The following is a 6,379-nucleotide window of genomic DNA, read 5'->3' as shown; positions in this document are numbered from 1 at the left end:
TTAGGAAACTAATACAAGCCCCATATTTCTGACCAGTATGCTGAGATTCAAAAAAAATCTAAACAGCATATATTTGCCAAACGCCTACTAAGCACCAGGTAGTCTTTTAGATCCTGGTTGTATAGCTCTAAACAAAACAAAGTTAAAATTATGCTGTAGGGTACATAGCTTGTTAAAGACAAATACTGTGATGAGACCCAGCTTTCCAGGCTTCCAGATCAGCATTTCTGTTTTGGTTTATTTCAATTACATCCTCCTAAGTAAAGAGTGACTCTAATACTGGCAATGCTTATACTGCCCGTGAATGTGCTTGGATTTTTTTCCCTATTCTCTAGGGAGCTCAGGAGCTTACCTCTTTACTAGCAAACTTACATTATACTTCCTAAAGACACATTACATGTACTATTATAACCCTCTCTAGCCCTGAGGATGCATACTCTTTTTTTCCTTGGCCCTGAATTTGGAATAAAATAATCTGATGCAAGAATAGCTGCTTATGGGGCTTCCCTGGTGGCGCAGTGGTTGAGAGTCCGCCTGCTGATGCAGGGGACACGGGTTCGTGCCCCGGTCCGGGAAGATCCCACATGCCGCGGAGCGGCTAGGCCCGTGAGCCATGGCCACTGAGCCTGCGCGTCTGGAGCCTGTGCTCCGCAACGGGACAGGCCACAACAGTGAGAGGCCCGCGTACCGCAAAAAAAAAAAGAATAGCTGCTTATGATAGAGTATTGCTGAAGAGAGGAGGGAAAGGGGAATTCCAGATTGCCACACCATTTCTAGTTGAGGAATTGGGTTTTTCAAATGCTGTGAAGGGTTGAGAGTCACTGGTTAAGGGACTTGTGCAGGAAAGTTGCTCCGGAGCACCTGAACTCATTCCTCCATGTATAGGGAAAAACAGAAGAGGGTAGAGTGGACCTGACTCTAGCCCTGCCATGGAAAGAACAAATTCAGCTCCTCAGCTCCCTGGCGATGGGGCTGAGGGACTTGGTGCTTTCACCACTTAAGGGAAAGAAAAGGTAAAGTAAGTGTGTACAGGAACCTTCCTCCATAAATAAAACCAACCATGGCAATAGCCTTGAAAGACTTATTTCAAGACCTCGTTTCCCTCCCACCTTGACATTTTAATGGGGTTGGCAGCTTGAGCTTCATTGTAATGGAAACCAGAAGACAATCTCCAAAAGTGAAAGGCTACAACGGAGGCTGGGCAGACTTTGTGTCTAAATGTATCAGCTCTGTCCTCAGCAAATGGCAATGTTGCCTGACAGGCAATTAGAGCTGTTCCTAATTGTTTCCATCAAACCTGGCTGTTTGAAATACCTAGAGCCCCATACTAAGCCACGCCTCAGCCAACACTGTTTTCTTGGCTTTGGTTAATGCTTTATTTTTGGCACGCTGGTTTCTGTCTGGCAATCAAATTCATTCTGACCTGTTAAACTTTCTGAAGACCCTCTCTGATCAAAGCCAGGAGACAACTAGGTTCTGTCTTAAGTGGAAGGCTGACAAAGCAGAGTATCTCCTGTTCAACTTGTCAGTTCAAGGGGAGAAGATGAAAGCTCTACTTAGGACTCTGCCCACAGATATACAGTCCATGGTAGACACCTGACAGTGGCATTTTCTTGAACATGTAGAAATGAATATCTGTGTGGGGAGCTCTGAGCACCCATGAGAAAGAATGAATAGGTTTACATTTTAAAGTAAGTTCTGATAGCTTGCTATATAGGAAGCATAATTTTTTTTCTTAACCTAAAATGTTTCCAACGTGATTAAATTAGAATTCTTGATATTTCCCTCCACCAGTATCCCCAGCTCAGTAAAGGCCACAACTACACAGAGAACTAGGAGTCATTTTTTGGGTTTTCCATGTTCCTCATTCCCCTATTACTTTTCCTCATCCCCTTTTCCTTTCTTCATCACACTCCTGGACAACTAGCTGGAGAAAACTCTAATTCAAAATATATATATATATAATATATATATGTGTGTGTGTGTGTATATATATATACATATATACATATATATATGAATCACTTTGCTGTACACCTGAAGCTAACACAACTTTGTACATCAACTATACTTCGATAAAAAATAAAAAGAGTGGATTTCATTCTGTGTAATATGCCACAATAAACCTGAATTTTTTTTTAATGGCCAAAAAAATGCTCCAATCTTAGTGACTGTCTGTATTTGGCTGATGCAGACCTCTGGTCTTTGTGAACAGCTGTATCCCTAGGGAATTTGTTAAAAACAGTCAATGGCAATTGTTTAACATCACAGTTGCCTGTGGTGGCAATATCAGTTGAAGCTAACAAGGGACTGACAGCCAAAAATCTTTAAAGGAAAAATTGTGGAATGAGCTGTCCATAGGGAAATTTTAAAAGCTATGACAGGGACTTCCCTTGTGGCACGGTGGTTAAGAATCCGCCTGCCAATGCAGGGGACATGGGTTTGAGCCCTGGTCCGGGAGGATCCCACATGCCACGGAGCAACTAAGCCCGTGTGCCACCACAGCTACTGAGCCTGTGCTCTAGAGCCCACGAGCCACAATACTGAGCCCATGTGCCACACTGCTGAAGGCCGCATGCCTAGAGCCTGTGCTCTGCAACAAGAGAAGCCACCACAATGAGAAGCCTGTGCACCATAACTAAGAGTAGCCCCTGCTCGCCACAACTAGAGAAAGCCTGCGCGCAGCAATGAAATCCCAATGCAGCCAATAAATAAATAAATAAATTTATTAAAAAAAAAAAAAAAGCTATGACATATTCCTGGGAATCTAGAAGGCCATGCATATGTGAAGGGCAGTACACATGCCCAGGAAAGACATGAGAAGACCCCAATCACACATCTGTCTGACCCTGATGATCTGCACAATCAGTAAGTGAAGGCTAAGGCAGAGTTGTCAACTGCCTGTTGGAGTGTTGACAGAATGCCCCAACAAACACACAGAACCTCTGGTGAAGGCTGAGAGACATATTATTTCAAGGCATTTAAGGATATCTCTGTCCAGTCATTAGTTGAACACTAAGCTAACCAACTAGAGACTTCAGCAGTCCCACACAATAAAGAATACAGACTTCAAAGAATTAATTCTGAAATGTCACTAAGTGAACAGCAGCAATGAGAAACTCTGGGAGGAGAGTAGTATCCGATTTCTAGAGTTGTTACATATCTTATTTTAAATGTTCAGTTTTCCACAAAATTACAATACATGCAAAGAAACAGGAAAGTACAGCTCATATACAAGAAAAAAGGAAGTCAATACAAACTGTCCCTGAGGAATCTCAGACATTGGGCTTACTGGATAAATACCTTAAAGCAGCTACTATAAAAAGTTCAAAGAAATAAAAGAAGCTGTGTAAAAAGTAAAGTATAAAAATATTTCCAAAATAAAGAATATCCATATAGAGGTAGAAATTAATTTAAAAAATAAAAATTCTGGGCTTCCCTGGTGGCGCAGTGGTTGAGAGTCCGCCTGCTGATGCAGGGGACGCGGGTTCGTGCCCCGGTCTGGGAGGATCCCACATGCCGCGGAGCGGCTGGGCCCGTGAGCCATGGTCGCTGAGCCTGCGCGTCCGGAGCCTGGGCTCCGCAACGGGAGAGGCCACAGCAGTGAGAGGCCCGCCTACCGCAAAAAAAAAAAAAAATAAATAAATAAATAAATAAAAAAAAATAAAAATTCTGGAGTTGAAAAATAAAATAACTTAAATGAATAATTCACTAGAGGAGCTCAAGAGCATATTTCAGCCAGCAAAAGAAAGAATCAGCAAACTTGAAGATACATCAATTGAGATTAACTATTTTGAGGAACAGAAAGGAAAAAGAATGAAGAAAAATGAACAGAGCCTCAGAATCTTGTAGGAAACATCAAACCTACCAAAATGGGAATCCTAGAAGGAGAGGAGAAAGAGAAAGGGGAAGAAAGAATATTTGAATAAACAATAGCCAAAATCTCAAATTTGGTGAAAACCATTAATCTACATATTCAAGATGCTCAATGAATCCAAGTAGGAAAACCTCAAAGAGATATACACCTAAATATATCATAGTGAAACTGTTGAAAGACAAAGAGAAAATCTTGAAAGTAGCAAGAGAAAAACAACCAATCATGTTCTAGGTATCTTCAGTAATAATTAAAACTGATTTCTCTTCAGAATTTTGGAGGCCAGAAAGCAGTGAGATGACATATTCAATGTGCCAAAACAAAGACTATCTATTAGGAATTCTGTGACCAGAAAATTATCCTTCAGTAACAAAGGAGAAATTAAGTAATTCTCAGAAAAATAAAAACAGAGAATTTATTACTAGCAGACCTGCCCTACAAGAAATACTAAAGGAAGTCCTTCAGGCTGAAATAAAAGGACACTAGACAGTAAACTGAATTCACAAGATTTAGAGAGCACCAGTAATGGTAACTACATAGTTACCATTTACATAGATAAATATTATATAAAAGAAAGTATAAATGTATTTTTGTTTGTAACTTTTTTCTATTATCTGATTTTAAAAACACTGCATAAAGCAATAATTATAAAACTATTGATGCGCTTATAATGTGTAAACATGTAATTTGTATGGCAATAATAGCATGAAGAGGGGGAAAGGAATTTTATTTATTTGAGCAGTTTTTTCACATACTATTGAAAATAAGTTGGTATTAATCTGAACTAAATTGTTTTAAGTTAAGATGCCAGGGCAGGGCTTCCCTGGTGGCGCAGTAGTTGAGAATCTGCCTGCCAATGCAGGGGACACTGGTTCGAGCCCTTGTCTGGGAAGATCCCACATGCTGCGGAGCAACTAGGCCCGTGAGCCACAACTACTGAGCCTGCGTGTCTGGAGCCTGTGCTCTGCAACAAGAGAGGCCGCCACAGTGAGAGGCCCGCGCACCGCGATGAAGAGTGGCCCCCACTCGCCGAAACTAGAGAAAGCCCTCGCACAGAAACGAAGACCCAACACAGCCAAAAATAAATTAATTAATTAATCAATCAATTAATTAATTTAAAAAATAACATGCCAGGGCAACCACTAAGACTAACTTAAAAAAAATATGGATGAAATTGGCCGCCCGGTGAAGATGCCACTGGACCTGTCGGAGGAGCACAAGGAGCGCCTGGCCTTCCTGCCTCAAGTGGACAGCACGGTGGTCTCTGAGTTTGGGCGAATTGTGGTGGAGTTCCCGAGGTGAGGCTCGAACCCCAAGATCTACGAAGGCGCTGCGAGAAAGCTCAGCGTGAGTAGTGACACTGTCCAACATGGTGTGGAAGAATTAATATACCTCCTCACTGAAAGTTCAAAGCTTATGATTTGTGAACTGGATTTCCAAGACTATTTTTGTTCTGTGATTCTCTGAAGAATTGAACAAACTGTTGCTTCAGCTTTATCTGGACAACAGAAAGGAGATCAGAACTATCCTGAGTGAATCAGCACCAGACCTCCCCAGTTACCACAGCCCTTGAATGGCAACTAGATGTACAGCTTGCAAGCAGAAGCTTCAGGCAACAGATTAAACCAACAGTGACTATAAAGCTCCACCTTAATAGAATGGAGATCATAACACCCAAGTTCTGCAGACACACCCAGCCACCCTGCTCCATTTGGTTCAGCAACTGGAGCAAGCCTTGAAGGAGATGAAAACAGACCACCGTAGGAGAGCTGTGCGCAATATCAAGTAGTCCCAGTTTTAAGGTTTTCTTCCCTTTGAATCGCTTGTGAATTGATGATATGTAGCAGTTACTTTTCAAAATTCTTTTGATAGTGATAAATACATAGAGATTTCATAAAATTTCTTTTCCTATGTCAAGAAATTGAGGTCATGATCAAAGGCTAAGTAAAGTTCCTTTCCTGGTGCTAAATGTCTTCAGCTTCTTGACAATTAAGATATATTTTGGGGATTCCCTGTTGATCCAGTGGTTAGGACTCAGCACTTTCACTGCGATGGCTGGGGTTCAGTCCCTGGTTGGGGAACTAAGATCCTGCAAGCCTCGCAGCATGGCCAAAAAACAAAAAAAAAAAACAAAAAAAAACATGTATTTTCTATTTTAAATGTGTAAATTGGATTGAATCAACTGGAAGTGAATATGTCCTGTTCAAATCCTCTGTTTATATAAATGACTATACTTTTTTAGATCCTCCTTTTGACTACTTAACTTTATTATTTTCCTTCTTATTGACCTAAATTTGAAAATAAAATTCACGATGTAATACTATTACTATTCTGAATATTTCTAGACAGCTTATTGTTTTTGACCTTTAAAGGCACCACATGATGTTAATAGCCACAGAATAGTTGGAAGTGAATGTTAATTCTTTTTAATTCTATATCATTTAGGCAGTTCATGCATTTTTCTTTGCATGTGAATATAATAAGTACTTACTATGTTGCTTAAGT

The 6,379-nt window shown here is 40.7% G+C and overlaps 1 pseudogene across 1 annotated transcript; it reads left to right on the top strand.

The window, feature by feature from the left end:
• The first annotated feature begins 5,065 nt into the window (after window positions 1-5,065).
• LOC307052300 (COMM domain-containing protein 2-like) lies at window positions 5,066-5,663 on the top strand (annotated as a pseudogene). Its single transcript has one exon. The product of its transcript is annotated as a COMM domain-containing protein 2-like (transcript).
• Window positions 5,664-6,379: the final 716 nt, after the last annotated feature.

The sequence above is a fragment of the Hyperoodon ampullatus genome (assembly GCF_949752795.1).
Source record: "Hyperoodon ampullatus genome assembly, chromosome: 4".
NCBI lineage: Eukaryota > Metazoa > Chordata > Mammalia > Artiodactyla > Ziphiidae > Hyperoodon > Hyperoodon ampullatus.
Note: the sequence above shows the minus strand (reverse complement) of the source record. Positions and strands in the feature narration are given on the sequence as shown.